Here is a 20,067-nt window from a genome sequence, read left to right as displayed (position 1 = left end):
ATTACTTGGGTCCCCATCTTGGCAGATTTTATTTTATTTTTTTTAGTATATTTTCTTACTGGGGTATCACGTTCATAGAGAAATGTGCACAAAGCGTAAATGAACGGCTTGATGCGTTTTCACAAAGTGAACACAACCTTGTAACCAACATTCACATCAAGAAACAGAACATCTCCTGGACTGCAGAAGCTCCCTCATCTCCCTCCCGGCTGATGGTTTCTGTTTTCATTTCTCCTCCTCCTCCTCCTCCTTCTTCTCTGAGATATAACTTACAAACCATAAAATGTATCCATATTAAATGTAAAATTTGATGAATTTTCCTGAAATCATACAGTTATGCAATCATCACTACCATCCAGTTTTAAAATATTTCCATCACTCCAAAAAGTTCCCTAGTGTCTGCTCAACACCAAGCCCCTCTTCCATCCCTAGCCCCAGGGAATCACTGATCTGCTTTCTGTCTTCAGAGTTTTGTCTTTACTAAAATGTTCATATAAGTAAAAGCATACGAGAGTGAACATACAATAGTACTCTTTTATGTTGTGATTGGTTTTTTCAATCATAAAATATGTAAAAATGAATATGGCCACATTAGAGTGTCCCAAGTGTGGTACATAAAATAACTTTAGATGGCTGGTAGACAAATATTTGATACCTTATTTTTGTGTTTTTTCTAAGATACGTGAAAATAATTAGCACATCAAGCCACAGATAATATTATCTGATGCCACAGATAACATTGCTTAGATCAAGAATAGGTTTTGAAACTAATCAATTTAAGAAGTATGCTAGTACAACATAGATAGTGCACAGATAATACAAAAATTATAAGGGTGTGTGCAAATGAGTGAAGCCAGTAAAATAGTGGTGTAGATTAAGATAGAGAAATTATTTCTGTGAGCCCTGAAATTCTCTGCATATCAATAAGTATGTAGCCTTTTAAAAACACTATTCAGAATTTCAAGGCCATTCAGGTATTTTATTGACCATGTCAACAATTTTTTACAGAGGACCTTCTATGTGCTAGATGCATGTTCATCTAAAGAGTCTAGTCAAACTGCTTTTCGTATTTACTTCAGAAATATTTTCTGAAGGAATTGAATGATTTGAGCGCAGTGACACACAAGAGTATGTGGTTATTTGTGTGCTTGCACGTTGCCACAAAGGTTCTAGGCAGACAAGAAGAACCAGAATTCAGGGAAGAGAGAGAAGGTGTGTTTGGATGATGAGGAATTTGGCTCAAGCGAGGGTGGAATTTAGACAGGCAGAGAAGAGGGGAGGATGGTTCTAGCAAGGGCAGAACAGAAAATAGCATATTCCAGGGTCAAAAAGCTGACCCTACTGACTAGTACAGGGTTGAGAAAGGTGAAGAGCTGGTGACAGGACTAGAAGGGCTGATCTGAATGACGACCACTCACAAACTACGAGCTTGGGTCCAACCAGAGGTGTAGCAGAATATTTAGGCTGCCTCACTCCTGTAGAAGGTATAGAGGATGCATGGATGGATGGACGGACAAACGGACGGATGGATGGCTGGATGATGGAGAGCAGGAAGGATTGCTCAGATGGGTGGTCATCTGTTGTATGTCCACACAACTCACGTCCATCGCTGTCATATAAGACATAAAATGAAAGTCCAGTAATATGTGCTACATTGACATCTGAGAAAACTGGGAGGTCCTCAAATGGCCTGACCATCAGTTCTCCTCCCATTATGCTCCTGTGAATACGGTCCCCTAGACAAACAACTTTCTTGTCGCAGGGACCAGGCACAGTTCCTTCTTATTCCTCTGAAGTGGACTTCAGTTCCTGCCAGATTGTTGGGAATTACCATCCTCCTGCAGGCACTAAAGGGCACCTCACTCTTTTGATACTATAAACACTCTGTTCCCAAGTGCAGCTCTCGCATGGCTCTGCGTGGTTCATGATGTCCTCAGGCTGAGTACAGGTGACTAATAAACTATCGCTGTTGATCTGTCCAGTGTCAAGTGTCCTTTGGTCATCTCCATAATTCAAGGGTGCGAATCTGTCCCTCACTAACAGGGTGGAGAGAAGGTAATCACAACAATCCTCCCTGTTTTTCCTTGCTAACGGATCCTCGATTAATTCAAGGACCCATCTTCCCCCACGTGACTTAGGAAGTGGTCACCACATCCCCAGCTCAGAGATAAATCCTAACTGGTTTAATTCCATCTTAGTCATCCCTTGACTCCAGCATGTGACTCAGCTCTGCCCATTGAAATGTGAGGATATATCTGATAGGGGGTTTCTGGGAAAGCTTCCCTGGCTCCTAAGAGGAGGACACTGGAACAAAAGGCCCCTGTCCTACCTCTGGGTATTGCTGGGTCTGGACATGATGCCCTGATCTGCTGCTCTAGTAAACCTCTGACGGTGAGTAGATACAGCTTCCTCAAGAGGAAGATGAGAAAGAGCTGGAAGACCTGGGTCTTCACCACCACCAGAGAACCACTGAAAAACTCTCATACCTCTGAATACTGTGTTTTCTTATTTATGCCAGTTTGGGTCAGCATTTTATCTTCCTTGCAATTGAAAATATGCTACAGTGTCTTTAAGCTGTATTGGGAAAAACAAATTCTTAAATCCATCCAAAGGATGGTATCCTTTCCTCAAAGAGTTTTCAGAAGGGCCTTAAGTTTAAAGTTCAAACTAATAGAATATTCCAATGAGATTGATTTAATTAACAGAGATAGGAAATAAACACTGCATGCCTACTATGTACAGTACCCCTGAGGTAGGTTTTATTATCGCTCCCGTTTTATGGATGTTTGTAGAGATTCAGAAAAGTATGTGATGAGCCCAAGTCACACAAACAGCAAATGTCAAAGCCGGGATTTAAAAGCTAGGTGTCTTGCCAAAATCCTGCAGGACTTCCCATCCTAAGTGAGTCTGGATGGGAGCTAGGAAGCCAAAAAGAAGAAAGAGTTGAAGGAGTTTTAGTAGGCATTTTTAAAACAGAACTAGAAGGGTTTTTCCTTATTTTTTTAGAAAAGACAAAGCCGCCAGCAACCTCTCACTTTTCCTGCCACATTTGAACCAGACAAAACGTATGTGAAAATGCAAAATTGCTCGTGAGATGTACAATCAATCAGTCAACAAATATTTATTGAGCTCGTAATATGGGCCTGGCAGTGGGAATAACTGCTGGGTGCTGTTTTATAATCCCACTGAGAGAAAGGCCAGATTGTAGTACAAACTCCATAAAAATAGAATTTTTAAATGCCACTCTAAGCTAACAGGTCTGGCTTTTTTTTTTTTTTTTTAAAGCATCTAAAATGCAGTTGAACGCTGCTTATAAATAAGGATTTGGACTCTAGTGTCAGGAAGGCTGAGATTCAAATCTCAGCTCTCCCTCTACTTGCTGTGTGACCTTGAGCAAGTTCTTATCTCACTGATCCTCAGTTTTCTGATCTGTAAAATGGAAATAATATTATTTAGTTCAAAAGGCAATTGTGCTGATGAAATCAGATAATGCCAGGTTCATATTGTATTCAACAGATATTAGAGAATATTACTTGTTATCATTTTATTATTCCTTTTAAAAAAGTAGTTGCCTCTACTCTCCCATGTAGAGATATAGAACTGGAGCAAAAGGAAAGGCTGGCTGCCGGCCCGGATTACGCCGGAGGTTGTAAGTCCACTCTCTTGGTTCTTCCTATAGTTTCCTTTCCTCCTTCCTCCCATTCAAGAAGGGAGCTGATTTGGGAATACTGTCTAGAATCTGGAACCCTGTGGAAGGTGGTGCAACCAGGCCCTGCGACAACCTCAGAAGGATTCCCCGGGGCCCCATATGGCAGGCATGCAGCAGAGGACCCTAGAGCCACTGGGGGCCACATGGGGGGGCCAACAGATCCCTCTGCAACGGTGTGACTGATGATCCAGCGCCAGAATCATCCCTCCCCACCCTGGCCTCGCTCAAACTCCCAGACCTGTGTGAAATGCAGTGTGTGTGGCTGAGAAGTAGGTGCGGAGCATGTGCCCAGGAAAGACTGCAGTTAGAGGGTGTACACCAGCCCTGCACTCAGAGTGGACTTCTAGGAATGAAACTTCTTTCTGGTCCACCTGAGTCATGGACTGAGATTCATACCGGCTATGGCAAGAATTCAAAGTTGCTTGTTCCCAGGAGACTAGGGTGAATACAAGGTTCACAGATTCTATAGCAAAGAATAGAAAAGAAGGTAAACGTGTGGTCGCCGCTCCAGGCCCATCACCTGGACGAGAGCACGCTGGTCACAATGGTCCAGAGGCCTTTGGCCTGGGCCTGGGTGCCAACAAGGAAGCAAACAAGGAACAGGAAGAACATAAACACGCTGGCAGAAAACTGCCACCTTTCACAGCCTTCCACACCCAATTCTTAGTAAATCCAGAGATTTGGATATGTAGCTAGGGTTTAGCAATTAAAACTCTTATGTTGCAACACCTTTCCCGTTGAAATTGGTTATGGCATATGGTTTGTGAATTGGTGGATGTGACAACACAGCCTTCTGTGCAAACATCTGACTCTCTCTGCCCTTTCAGGTGGGGAGAGGCCAGTTCAGGTTTCACTATCAGCCCCCAGCTTTCCTTCCCCCCCACCCCCACTGTGAATGTCAGCTCTTTTCCAGAAGCAAATTGAACTACCAAATCTCTATCATTTTGAAACTACTATTTTCCAAATAAATATGCTGGGTTTTATGTGGCAATCAATCAATCAACGCTGACAGCCTAAACCTAAGTTTATGAAGCTTCAGGCCACAGCAGAGGGCCTCTGCTCCAGGGCTACAGCCTGAAGGGTGAGCAGCTCTGACTCAAATGAACCAGAGCTTAGATTTCACTGTTTTCATCACCTTAACATTTACATTCTGAGAGCCTGGGGAAATGGATCTCTGAGACACAGAACATTAACCTTTGCTATAGCAAAAGTCTTGGCTGTCTTCAAGAGCCTAAGAAAAACATGGTACTCCTCTCCATTCAATCCTGGAGTCACTTGAAAAGGTCAAAATTTGGGAGGAGCTCTGACAGCAGTGAAATCTCAGGAAATCTTAGAGCTTACAGGGACTGCAGCCACCATCTAAATCTGCTCTGTCATTTTATGCATGAGTAAACTCAGGAGCAGGAGAAACGAGGGAAGTTGTGCAAAGTCACATGGCTGGATGGTCGATCAACTGTGACTGGAGTCCATGCTGCCTGACTCTGTCTGTTCATTCACTATAATCAACTGTTGTTGGTGACCATTTAGAGGCCTCCGTGGTTGTGTGGGTCATAGTGGGGAACAGGGCCCCAACTTCTCGTATGGAAGTCAGAAAGGCCCCAAATCCTTATCCCTACTTCCTGGAAGCAGGGCTATGACCTAAGCTAAGCCAACAGGACATTTCCATCCAGCCGCACTGTAATAGCCAACCTGCCCATCTCCTCCATGTTGGTTTTGCCTCCGGACCAGACTATTCTGACCAGAGCCACATATCCTAAAGATATATTTACCTGGCGACCAGTGCACTCAGTGACCAATTTGCATAATGAATACTGTGCCTAAAATTCACACCTCTTTTCAGTTTTTTGCATTCATTCGACTGCCCTATTCGTTTTTGTTTTGTTTTTTTCATTTTTACAGATTTAAGAAATTATTTTCCTCTGCAGGCTTTTTCCCCCTGCTAAATTTTGTATTTCTGATTAAGTATTTATGAAATGTGTCACCTTTTACAAACAATGAAAATTGTTCTTTATTGTTGTGGGCACCTTTTGATAACATATGAACTTTCAAACACACTGTAGGGGACCTTTTTGCAAGTTTGTATGAAGACTATTTCTTCAGTTGTATGTTTACAGCAAGAGACACTGAATTTGACATTCAAGATATTAAATTCAGAATAATCCTAAGTTTTAAGCACAAAATGGAGTGATCTTGGTCAGCAATTGATCTGACTGTAGCAGTGGGATGAGACCAACACGGCTGACAATTAATGGTAATTAATGTCTGATTACAATGAATAAGAATATACTAGACCAAACGTGTAACACTGGGTTCATCATCCATTCAAGTCCATAAACAAGCACTGAGCTTGACTATACTAATACAATAACTAATGCTTCTCAGAGGCCCACTGCATGCCAAGGCCGGCTGAACTCTGTACTTAAGTTTTCTCTTTCAGTTGCACTCCCTGAGGGCAGGGCCTCCTCTTCGCTCACTGCTGTAGCCTCAGCTGGCCCATAATTATCTGCAGAATAACTGGACGGTCCTGTTTGCTGGGACTGTACACCTCAAGTGTACATGGGAGGAAATTTAGGTCAGGAGTTGTCACTCATCCAAGGACACCAGGTAGGGCAGCACGACCATGACCATGGAGTCTGCACTCCTAACACAGGGGAGTGTGACCTCATCCCTCTACCTTAACGACTAAAACTGGGTGTGCGTTGGGAGGAGAGGAAGGAATGGACAGACATATTCAACACAGTTTTAAATGGCTGCTTAGTTCTGGGGGCGGGTGTTTAGGTACAGAGGTTGCTGGGAAGGGATGGCTCTGAAATGACACTCTAAGGTCTCTAAATGACTATTATTGGGGGTAGAACATTCCAGGATGAGCCCAAGCTTCATGGGGAGCCTTGGGACAGAATACAATCAGGAGTCAGAGGGCAGGGGTATACCCGAGTGGCCTGTGCAATGTGTTGTAGCTTTCCAACAAAAGATTAGCAAGATGGTGAGAGCAGAAGCATTCTGAAACCCTAAGACATAAAGATGGGACTAAGCAAAGAGATTAGTCTTGACCTCTTTATTTTTCTTCATCTCATGTATATTACATTTATTTTCTCTAGAAATTAAAAGTGTCTCAAATGCTCATGTGCGTTTGGCCTAGTGCCATTGTGCTAACAGTAGTCAATTACATTTTGTATAAAAATAAAACTGCGGTTGGGAATGTAAAATGGTACAGCATTCTGGAAAAGACTTTGGCAAGTTCTTTAAAAACTAAGCATACACTTATCCTACAACCCAGCAATCACAGTCCTGGGCATTTATCCCAGAGGAATGAAAACTTATGTCCACACAAAGACATGATGGTTCATTGGAGCCTTACTTGTAATAGCCTCAAACTGGAAACAACCAAAGTGTCCTACAATAGGTAAATGATTAAGTAAACTGTGGTACATGCATATCATGGAATACTATCCAACAATAAAAAGGAACAACTGATACAGGCAACAACTTAGATGGATCGCAAAGGCATCATGCTAAGTGGAAAAAACCAATCTCATGCTCTATGATTCCATTTATACAGTATTCTCAAAATGACAAAATTATAGAGCTGAAGAGCTGATTAGTGGTTGCCAGGGGTAGGAATAGTGGGAGGAAGGGCAGGTGTGACTAGAATAGGGCAGCACAAGGGAGATCTTCGTGGTGATAGAACAGTTCTCTCTCTTGACTGCAGTGCTGGTTATGCAGTGCTGTACAGGTGATAAAACAGCAAACACATCCATTGTACCAATGTCAGTTTCCTAGTTTTGATATTGTACTTTATAGTTCCCTGAGCTGTAACTAGTAAGGAAAACTGGATGAAGGATACAAGGGACCTCTCTGTACTATCTTGGCAACGTCCCGTGAATATATAAGTATTTAAAAATAGCAAGTTAGAAAAAAATTTAAAAATTGGGGTTGAAAGTATCACCTGATTTCTCAAATTTCCTTTCATAACCATTCTGTAGAAATTCTAGTAAGGTGAAAAGATGGATATACCTTTCATATACAGAAAGCTTCTTTATTCCTTTTATAGCTTCTTAACATTCCATTTCATGGCTGTACATATACTTTTTAATCCAGACCCTTACCGATGAATATTTAGGTTATTTACAATTTTTTGCTATTGCAAAGTGTTATTATTATCGTTACATGAATCATCTTACACAAATCATTTTACCCATTGCATTTAGGATTATGAAGTACAAATTCCTTGAAGCAGCAAAACTGGTTTTCTTAACAACTATGCTATAATCTATATTTATGCTTTTATGTATTTTTATATATTAAGCAATATGTAAATTTTTTCTGAAAAACTTATTTCTGAAAATAGATATTTACACACACATTCTTAATGCCAAAAACTTTACTGTACTTCAAGTTACTGTACACATTCAATGTTAATAAAACATTTCTACTTGATTAATTTAAACTAGTCATTTATTTATTGGTGTTAGTTTAAACATTTTTGTTATACATTTACTATTATAATACAGCTCATTTTTACACAGATCCAGAGATAATGTAGTAAAATTTTGTCTCCCTAAAAATAACAACTACACATAGAATAAGCTTGGTATTAATTCAGAAACATCTTCCAGCCCCAGTGTTATAAATGGGCTCTAATATATTAAACAAAATGAATTTTCTCCAGTAAAAAAAAATTGGGGGGGGGGGCCAGCCCAGTGGCTCAGATGGTTAGAGTTCTATCTATGCTCCTAACTCTGAAGGCTGCCGGTTCGATTCCCACATGGGCTAGTGTGCTCTCAACCACAAGGTATCCGGTTCAATTCCTCCAGTCTCACAAGGGATGGTCGGCTACGCCCCCTGCAACTAGCCATGGCAACTGGACCTGGAGCTCAGCTGTGTCCTTCACAACTAAGACTGAAAGGATAACAACTTGATTTGGAAAAAAGTCCTGGAAGTACACACTGTTCCCCAATAAAGTCCTGTTCCCCTCCCCCACCAAAATTTTTGTTGTTGTTGTTAAATCTAGTCAAGTAACCAGCAACAAAATGTTTGGGATGCTAAGAAGCATCTCTTATGCCCGGAAATGAGTTTTAGCCATCCTCTGAAAGTTCACGGTACTGCGTGTGGGTGAAGATTTCTGGGCAACCTTTCCTTCTTTCAGCCTTTGCTGGTGCGAAGCCAAAATGTAAGCTTTGAGTCTGAGTTTTGCAACCCACAAAAAACGTGGTTAAGGCCAAAGAACAGAAGTATTTATACTTTTGGAGGCCTCGTGGTTTTTCATGAGTCACATGGTGCCGGCCCTAACAGTGGGTTCTGCGCCTTCTGCTGTTTGCTGCAGCCAGTCAAGTGGGGCGAGCGCCCTCTAGGGGTGAGCTTCGGGAACAAAACCGACACGACACCAGGGACAGGGTCAGTTGGGATTCACCTGGATGTCCTTTCCGAAACAGCTACGCTTCTAAAGCTTCCAGAAACTAAATTCTATCAGTGCGGAACCAGAAATAAAGTGATGGACGAGTGTTAGTGCATGCGAGTGCATGCATGTATACACGCTTATAAAATCGGAGTATCTCTGGAAGGAGAAGCAGGAAACGAATAACCGTGCTCACCTCCTAGAAGGAGAATGTCATAAGGGTGACGGGGATGGAAAGGAGACTCTTTTCCTACACCCAAAATTTATTATGAAAAGCTTTCAAACATACAGGAAAGTTGGATGAATAGTGCAATGAATTCCCACCTACTCACCACTTAGATTCCACTGAGCTTGTCATTTGCCATATTTCCATTTTTACCTCTGTTAATTTGCCTTATTATTTGGTTAGAAACGCACATTTCATAGTAAAATCTTTATACCCTTTGGATTTTGTATTGTGTATATATCATCTATCCAAATAAATTTATTAGTAATAATAATCACCTTTGAGAGGAATTGTGAGGGAGGATCAAATTAAATGAAAAGCCATCGGTAAAATACCTGGCACTGTGCCAAGCACGGAGAGCACCTACTCAGTAAATGCTAACTCTGGTTATTCTCAGATTTCCCTTCACTTGCTCTTTAGTTCCACAGTCAACTCATCGCCTTTGATTTCACCCTGAGGAGGCGGCACAGACAAGACAGGGCTGTTGCTAGAGCAGAGGACCGGGCTCCAAAAAGCTCACTGACTCAGAGGCAGCCAGGTACCAAGGGGTCCCCAGACAGGCCTGGCGTCTGGGCCTTTTCCCAATCCGGCCCTCTTCCATTTTCCCACAGCACTCTCACGTTCTCCAAGGCTCCTGCTGGCAGGCCCAGAGCAGGAGCCATAATCACACCCTGCAGCTAAGTGGCAGGGCCTCCAGACCAGCCTGTGAGAAGCAGACCAATGAGCAGTGAAGAGGCCCTGGGCAGCCTGGCACTTAACCCTTCCGGGCTGCTCCGAGAAAACTGCTTCATGTCTCCAAATACCCACCTTTTCCCACAGATTGTCTTGTAATAAGTCTCACTATTTTCTGATATCAGGATTATAACATAAATATAAAATATAATTCAGTATGTGGTAGAAACCAAATAAAGATACCAACTAGGTCTCTAAACACTTACATAATATATGTAATTCATAATATATATGTGATATAATATACACATATTAATATAATATATACAGATGTTAACATGTAATATATGTGTTATCAGACAACATAAATGTAAAATACTATTCAGTATGTGGTAAAAACCAAGTAGTTAGAAATAGTATGCTAACTATGTCTCTTTTTCTCTCTATGCATACAAATGTATATATAACATGTATACTACATGTTACATACGTTATATGTGCATATTACATTACATATATGATATGATAAAGATTTTAAATTAATTTACTTAGAGACCTAGTTAGAATCTCTACTTGGTTTTTACCACATACTGAATTATATTTGGCCAGACTAACCCTTTTCCTAGCCAAGGGCCATAAGTCTCCATCTCTCACTTTTCTAGATAAACTAGCCGAGTCACCACCTACTCTGTTAACCACCATCAATGCTCCTCTGGAGTCTCAGGCCTTCCTGCCAACTGTCTATGAATCCAGAGACTGACTCCAGTCCTGTGGAGAGAGAATTGGAGAACTCGGCTGCCCCTCAAGGGCGCTGTTTTTCAGCTGCCTGGTCTCTGTTACTGCCACACTGGACACCAGTGAGAGCAGGTTCCTTAAAGCCACATGTGCTGCTCCACTTCCTGGAGGCTGCTCCCTCGAACTTGACCCTGCTCATGTGCAACTGTCCCTGGAGGAGAAGAGGCCCTTTCCACAGGATGTCAGTGGACCTGGACCCATTCGTTCTGGGCGTCAGTTCATAGCCAGTCGCTATGGAAGTGCCCGCGACAAAGACCAGGGAAACCCTAATAATAACAATGGTTGGCATTTACTGAGCATTTACTGTGCAGCATGCACTGCACAAGATGTTTTAAATACATTACTGCATTTAACTTATCACCTCAATCCCTCTACAAGGTAGGCATTGCTCCCTGGCTTGAGCCTTGCCCTTCTGGTGAATTCCTCTTGGAAGACCTTAATTTATTATAAAAAAATTAATTAACATTTATATGACACTATGTGGCAGACACTTTCCTAAGCAGCTTTACAAACATTAACTCATTTAACCCTCATAACAGTTTTATGAAGTAGGCACTGCTATTACCTCGATTGCAATAGACTAAATGTTTTGTGCCTCCAAAATCCATATGGTGAAAGCTAATCCCTAATCTGATGGTATTTGGAGGTGGGGCCTTTGGGAAGTGATTAGTAAGTATTCTTAAAAAAGAAACCCCAGACTCTTCCCGTAAGTGGCCTGAGGTGACCTCTGAAAATCGTTCCCTATTCACTTGACCCAGAGAACCCCACAAAATCACGTAAATCGTGAGATTCAAGTCTACGTGTTCACTTTAAGAACACTCGTGAAACTGCCCAGGCCATCAAGGGTATGCATATCCAAAAAGCCACCAACCATCTAAAGGATGTCACGTCACAGAAGCAATGTGTGCTGTTCCGTTATCACAACGGTGGAGTTGGGAGGTGTGCCCAGGCCAAACAGTGGGGCTGGACACAGGGTCGGTGACCCAAAAAGAGTGCAGAAGTTTTGCTGCACATGCTTAAAAAGCACAAAGTGCTGCTGAACCTAAGGGTTTAGGTGCAGACTCTCTGGTCCTGGAGCACAGCCAGGTGAACAAAGCTCCCGAGATGCAGCGCGGAGCGTACAGAGCTCACGAGCAGATTAACCCGTATGTGAGCCCCGTGCCGCCCTGAGGTAGATGACCCTCCCTGAGCAGATTGCTCCCAAACCATCAGAGGAGGTTCCCGAAGAAAATGACATCCCAGAAGGAAATGAAGACACAAAAACTTATGGTCTAAGAGTAAATTCAGCATCAAATAAATGCTAATGAAAGTAAAAAGAGAGAGAGACCCCAGAGGTCTCCCTCACCCTTTCTACATTAGCTCTCACCAGATACTAAATCTTCTGGCACCTAGATCTTGGACTTTCCAAACTCCAAAACTTTAAGAAATAAATTTCTGTTGTTTATAAGCAATCCAGTCTATGGTATTTTGTGATAGCAGCCCAAACAGACAAAGACACCGATTTAACAGATGAGAGAGCTGAGATATAAACGCCACTAGTAATGAGCTCAAAGTCGTCCAGCTAGTAAGTGCAAAGCTGGGATGCCTGTTCCTGCCAGTGGAGCTGTAATACAGATCTCAAAAGAGAAACGTGCACAGGAACTATATTGGCAAGGGTATGGTGAACTAGGCACTTTCAGACATTGAGTGTGGGAAAGTAAATTTGGAAATCAATGTGACAATACTGAACACAATTTAAAGTGCACATAGTTGATTTGATTTTAAAAATCTTCCTCTAGAAATTATTTCGATGTATTTTCATACCTGTGCAAAGACATATGGACAAGGCATTCCATTGTACCATCTTTGTAATAATAAAGACTAGAAGCCTAGGGCATAATATAATGGGGTGTCAGTTACATAAATTATGATACAGCCACACTCAAAAATACTATACAGCTGTGAAGACAAATGAAGGAAGTCTACTTTCACTGATATGCAAAGTCCTACAAGATGTATCTCTAATGAAAAAACAAAGCATGAGGCATTGTGCGTGTCTTAAATGCTAACATTTAAGCCAAAGTATGGGGTTCTGAGTTCAGTGAAAATAGAATAAACATACTCCAGCCTACCTATCATGCTGACTGCAATCATAAATACTTTCAGAATGCATGGTGTAGCTAGCTAAGGATGCTGAAAAGCAAATGGTAGCAGGTGAATTTGTGAAAGAGACCAGAATCCGAAGGTCTGCCAAACTCGTGGGGAGTTCACAATTCTTTTCCTTCAGTATTGCCCAGCTGCTCAAAACCCAGAAGTGTTCATCAAGTCCAGACAGAAAGACAAGAGAAGCCCTGTCTTTCTGATCTGAGGAGTGTATGTGTGGGGGGGTGTACTCCATTTAGGTTTTTGTTTTTGTTTTTCCTGTTCTCCCCTGCCCCAGCCTGTAGGCAATACCTTGCCATTGGGGGCAGCAGCCAGCAGCGTGTGGGCAGACATTTACAACTCTGAGGGAGCGGAAATTTGTCTCTAACCAGAGGAGTTATGATTCCGAGAGCATGGAAAGAATCCCATTGCTTTGTTTCTCTCCCTGTCCTCCCTTGGTCCCAGAGGCAGACACAGTAGTGGGAAGTGCACAACAGAGCAGGGAAACTGAAGTCCCCCCTCAAATCCGTATGTCGAAGTCCTAACCCTCAGTACCTCAGAATATGACTACATTTGTAGACAGGGCCTTATAAGAGGTAATTAAGGTCAAATGAGATCGTTAGGGTGGGCCCTACTCCAATGTGACTGGTGTCCTTATAAGAAGAGGGGAGAGGACACAGACATGTGCACGCACAGAAGAAAGACAGTAATGACAGAGCAAGAAGGCAAGGAGAGAAGCCTCAGGAGAAACCAACCCTGCAGGCACCTGGGTCTTGGACTTCCAGCCTCCAGAAATGAGAAAAAAATAAATTTCTGTTGTTTAAGCTACCCAGTTTGTGGTATTTTGTTATGGTGGCCGTAGCAAACTAATATACCTAGCTTTCTGGCTGGAGGACTGAGAAGGGAGGCTTGAGTGCATCAGAAAGTATTGGGGGAGATCAACAGAGACATCCCAGAAAGCTGTGTATAAACTCCCAGGCTCACCCCAGAGCTTACCCTCCAGATCAGACCCTAAGGAGCACATCAAAGGCTTAGCCAACTGAGCTACAGGGTAGCACACGGCCCAGGTCCCGGACTGACCACTGCGGGGCGCACATATGGAACTGCAAATGCTTTCAAAATTGAGGTTGGATGTTTCCCTTCACGCAACTTAATTTTAAGGAAAACCACTGCTTCAATAACTGAAGTTAAAGCTTCTCCTGGATCCCAGAATTCAGACCGTATTTATAAATGTATAATTCAGCTATTTCTCAATTTAAATAGGCTTGTTGGGCTAGTCTGGGAAATGTTATCATTTTTACTATTTTCTACTGAGAAAATATTTTCCAATTTATGTATCAAACAACTCAATGAACTTTTGAAATACAACACGATTTTACATTGGAGTTATTTGTGCAGTGGTTTCTTTACAATTGTATACAAAATTTTTTTACTGTAAAATTGAGTTAATGTATAAAATACTACTTTATGCCATAATAATATATATTAGTACTTTAAAAAAAAAAAAAAAAACTGAGCTGAGTTTGGAATCACAGCCCACAGCAGGCAGGTTGAAACTTGCAACCTGAACCTAACCTTCTGGATTACCTGTGAACATTTTAAATATCAGCATTCTCTAGTCAGACTGACAAAGAAATAGAAAGAAAAGACATAGGTTACTAATTTCAGGAATGGAAAAGAGGATATCACTATATACCTCACAGTCTTTAAACATGAATCTTATGAACAATTCAACACATAAAAATATGGCAACTTAGATGAAATGGACCTATTCCTTGAAAAATACCAACCACAATTTGCCCAAGAATAAATAAATAACCTGCATAATCCTATATTTATTAAAGAAACAAAATTTGTATTTAAAAACTCCCTGAAAAAGAAATCTCCAAATGGTTACAGTTACAAATTCTACCAAACATTTAAAGAGGAAATAAAACCAATTCACACAATCTCTCTTAGAAAACAGGAGAGGAAGGAACACTTCCCAACTCATTTTGAGGGCAACATTACCCTGATATCCAAACCAGACAAGATAATAAAAGAAAACATAGACCAATTATCTTTCATGAACACCGACATAAATCTCAACAAAATATTATCAAGTCAAATCCAGCGATATATATGTGTGTGTGTGTGTATATCTATAGCTCACTATAACCAAGGAGGGTATATACTAGGAATGCAATGTCAGTTCAATATATGACAATCAATCAACGCAATCCACAATGTTAAGAAACTAAGGAAGAAAAATCAAATGATCATATAAATTGATGTAGAAGAAGCATTTGACAAAATTCGTGATAAAAAGACTCTGCAAGCTAGGAACAGAGGGAACTTCCTTAGCCTGAAGAAAGACATCTACAAAAAATTTAAAAGAAACATGACACTTACGTACTGATGAAAGACTGAATGCTTTTTCTAAGATGGGGAACAAGGCAAGCATGTCCATTCTCACCACTCCTATTCAATATTGGTACTAGAGGGCTAGAAAAAGAAAGACAGACATATTAGACAAGAAGTAAAATTGTCTCTTTCACAAACAATGTAATAATCTATGTAGACAATCCCATGGAGTCTACAAAAAAGCTTCTAGAAATAGGTTTTAGGACATAATGTCAACACCTGAAATTCAATTGTAGTTCTATATATACTAGCAGTAAACATTTGAAAACTGAAATAAAAAAAAATAACATTTACAATAGCCTAAAAAGGGCATAAATACTTAGGTATAAATCTAATAAAATATGCAAGATCTCTTTGCTGAAACTACAAAATGCCAATGAAAGAAATCAAAGAGGACTGTGTTTATGGATTGGAAGATTTGATATAGTTTTGATATAGTTAGGACAGCAGTTCTTCCCCAAATGTTCTACATATTCAACATGATTCCAATCAAAATTCTATGGAGATTTTTTAAAAAGATGTAGATAAGCTGAATGTAAAACAATTTTGAAAAAGAAGAGTGATGTCAGAGGACTCACACTACTTGATTTTAAAAACTACTATATAGTGCTAGATGGGAGAGGGGTTGGGGGATGGGGGAGAAGGTGAAGGGATTAGAAAGTACAAATTGGTAGTCACCAAATAGTCATGGGGATATGAAATACAGTATGGGGAACATAATCAACTATGTAAAGACTACGTATGTAGGGTGTCTGATGGGTACTGGACTTATGGGGGAAAACCACTTCATAGATTATATAAGTGCCTAACCACTGCCCTGTACACCTGAAACTAATATAAAATAATACTGAATATATAACATATATATATGTATATATATATATATATATACACACACATGTTCACAGGATGTAAAGTACAACATACGGAATATAGTCAATGGTATAATAGCTATGAGGTCTGACAATTAAGTTTGCAAACTTGTTTCAACAATGTTGCTAACTTTTTTTGATATCAGAGGGATTATTCATTATGAATTTATACCAACTGGACAGTTAATCAAAAGTTAGACGACCTGAACTTTTCGCCAACAATTCCTGGCTCTTGCATCACGACAATACACCAGCTCACATGGCACTGTCTGTGAGGGAGTTTTTATCCAGTAAACAAATCACTGTATTGGTACACCCTCCCTACTCACCTGATCTGGCCCCCAGTGACTTCTTTCTTTACCCGAAGATAAAGGAAATATTGAAAGGAAGACATTTTGATGACATTCAGGACATCAAGGGTAATACGATGACAGCTCTGATGGCCATTCCAGAAAAAGAGTTCCAAATTGCTTTGAAAGGCGGAGTAGGCGCTGGCGTCGGTGCATAGCTTCCCAAGGGGAGTACTTCGAAGGTGACTGTAGTGATATTCAGCAGTGAGGTATGTAGCACTTTTTCTAGGATGAGTTCACGAATCTAATTGTCAGATTTTCATATGTATGATGTCAGAGGGGTAGTAGACTTGGGGGATTATCACTCTGTGAAGGTCATAAATGTCTAATCATTGTGTTGTTTTGTACAACTGAAACTAATATAAATAAATAAATAAATAACCCCCCCCCTAAAAACAATAAAAACTACTATACATCTACACTAATTAAGAGTACAATATTGAAGAAGGGATAAACACACAGATCCATGAAACAGAATAGAGTCCACAAACAGACCCACTGGAAACAAACAACTGACTTTTGCATAAAGATGCAAAGGCAATTCAATGGAGAAAAGATGGTCTTTTCACCAAATGATGTTGAAACAATTGCACATCCATATGCAAAATAACCCCAGACCTAAACCTCACCTCTTATACAAAAATTAACTCAAAATTGACCATAGATCTAAATGTAAAACTATAAAACTTTAGAAGAAAACATCAAAGAAAAACTTTGCAACCTGGTATTAGTCAGAGTTTTAGGTATGACACCAAAACGTGATCTATAAAAGAAAAATACAACAACTTGAATTTCATCAAAATTTAAACCTTTTTCACTGCAAAAGATACTGTTAAGAGAATGGAAAGATATGCCACAGACGGGAAGAAAATATTTGCAAATCACATATTCAACATAGGACTATCTAGAATACAAAGATAACTCAACTTTAAGAAAACAAACAACACAACAAAAAAAATGAGCAAAAGGTTTAAACAGACTTTTCATCAAAGATGACATGTGAATAGCGAATAAGCACATGAAGAAATGCTCAACATCACTGGCCATTAGAGAAATGCAAATCAAAACCATGATGAGATATCCCTATACACCTATTAGAAAGGCAAAAAACAAGAACAAATAAATGACAACACCAAGTATTGGTGAGGATGTGGAGCAACTGGAACTCTCATCCATTGTTGGCGCGAACACAAAATGGTACAGCCACTCCAGAAAACAGTTTGGCAGTTTCTTAAAAGTTAAAAATATTTAGGGTGGCTGGATGGTTCAGTTGGTTAGAGAGCGAGCTCTCAACAACACAGTTGCTGGTTCAATTCCCACATGGAATGGTGGGCTGTGCCCCCTGCAACTAAGATTGAAAACAGCGACTGGACTTGGAGCTGAGCTGCGCCCTCCACAACTAGATCGAAGGACAACGACTTGGAGCTGATGGACCCTGGAGAAACACTCTGTTCCCCAATATTCCCCAATAAAAATCTTTAAAAAAAAAGTTAAATATACACTTATCACATGACCCACCAATTCCAATCCCACACCATAGAGAACTGAAAACAATTTTCACACAAAACTCTGTACAAAATTTTTTATATTAGCTCTATTCATCATTGCCAAAAAACTGGAAACAGCTCAACTGTCCTTCAGCAGGTAAATGGATAAACAAACTGTGGTACATGCATACAACAGAATACTACCCAGCACTAAAAACAAATAAACTCGCGATATATATGACAAGTTGGATGAATCTCAAAGGCATTTTGAATGAAAGAAGGCAATCTCAAAAAGTTACATACTGCATGATTTCATTTATTTGACATTCTGGAAAAGGCAATAATATGGCAACAGAAACACAGATAAGTGGTTGTCAGAGATTAGGAGTAGAGAGTGTAGCTTTACAAGGAGAGCAGGAGGGAGTTTTGGGGGTCATAGAACCATCATGTATCCTGATTATGGTTATCATTACCCAAACCTATACCAGCTTCAAAACTCACAGAGCTCTGTGTGTGTGTGCATGCACAATTTTACTATGCTTATTTGAAAAAATATTCTTAAAAAGCTAAGATTCAGGTAAAGAAAGAGAAACACAGACATATACTCGTATGCTTATACACAAATAGCCCTTCCCTGTAAATACGCAGAAGTGAGTCATACTGGTTGCTATGGCAGAGGGAAGAAGCAGGGTAATGAGGTTCAGCGAAGGGAAGGGTGATTACACCTCTCTGTACTACTTGATTTTTTCCCCCTACAATTAGATGAATCTCCTATTCAAAAATATATTTTAAATTAAAAATGAAATATAAAACTTAAGTGCATATGAATATATTGGAAAGAAATATGCAAAAATTTTAAGAGATATTTTGCTTATAAGTGGGATATAGAGTTTCCCTTTGGGAAAATGAAGACGTTCTGGAGGTTGAACAACAATGTGAATACATAATTAATGAGATTGAATTGTATACTTAAAAATGGTCAAAATGGCAAATTTTACATTATGCATTTTTTACTACAATAAAAAAATCAATCTAATCAAAATATTAGCAAAAGACTTGAACAGATACCTCACCAAAGATGAATAGCAAGTAAGCCCATGAAAAGATGTTCACTATCTAACTGACCACTAGAGAAATCCAAATTAGTGGCATGAGGGATACCACTGCACATCTATTAAAATGGCTAAAATAAAAAATATTAATGTCAGGTGCTGGCAAGGATCCACAGCAAGTGGCTGTTTCAAACATTGCTGGAGGTAATGTAAAATAGTACGACCACTCTGGAAAAGTTTGGCAATTTCTTAAAAGTTAAACATACACTTACCATACAATCATACTGCTGGGTATTTACCTGAAGAAATGAAAGGTTATGTTCAAACAAAAACTTATGAAAGAAAGTTCATAGCAGCTTTCTTGGTAATAGTTAAAACTGGCTAAAACCCAAACGTCCTTCAATGGATAAATGGTTCAACTACTACAGTCATACAACTATTCAGCAACAAAAAGGAATGAAATGTTGATGCAACGATTTGAATGGATCTCAAGGGCATTAGGCTGAGTGACACTAGCCGATCTCAAAGATCTCAAAGAGTTACGTATTGTAGGATCCATTCTTGAAATAACAAATCATAGTGATTGGGAACAGATTAGCAATTGCCAGGAGTTAGGGATGGGGCAGGGTGTGAAATGAGGTAACATGAGGGAGTTAGTGGCTCAGTGGTGATGGAACAATTCTATAAACATATGAAACTGGTGACAGCTGAATAAAGTCTCTCTCTACCTGAGATAATAGTATTGTACAAATGTCAATTTGTGGGTTTTGATAACGTGCCATGGTTATATAAGATGTTATCAATGGGCAAAGTTGGGTGAACTTTTTGTACTATTTTTGCAATTTCTTGTGAGTCTTAAAGTCTTTCAAAAGAAAAAAATTGTAAGAAAAAATGGAGTAAACTATTAATACTTAACAATATTGATGAATCTCAAAGACATTTTGCTGAGCTAAAGCCAGAAACAAAAGAGTACACATTCTATAGT

At 40.0% G+C, this 20,067-nt stretch overlaps 1 long non-coding RNA gene across 1 annotated transcript in view; it reads right to left on the bottom strand.

Moving 5' to 3' along the window:
- LOC117036894 (uncharacterized) overlaps positions 1 to 20,067 on the bottom strand; it is a 28,592-nt gene that overhangs the window by 6,351 nt on the left and 2,174 nt on the right. Inside the window, exon 3 of the long non-coding RNA XR_004425455.1 lies at positions 15,310 to 15,402. This is a non-coding gene — a long non-coding RNA (uncharacterized LOC117036894). The remainder of the gene's footprint in view (positions 1 to 15,309; positions 15,403 to 20,067) is intronic.

This window comes from Rhinolophus ferrumequinum, chromosome 17, assembly GCF_004115265.2.
Source record: "Rhinolophus ferrumequinum isolate MPI-CBG mRhiFer1 chromosome 17, mRhiFer1_v1.p, whole genome shotgun sequence".
NCBI lineage: Eukaryota > Metazoa > Chordata > Mammalia > Chiroptera > Rhinolophidae > Rhinolophus > Rhinolophus ferrumequinum.
The sequence above is the reverse complement of the archived record's forward strand: the minus strand, read 5'-3'. Positions and strand labels throughout refer to the sequence as shown.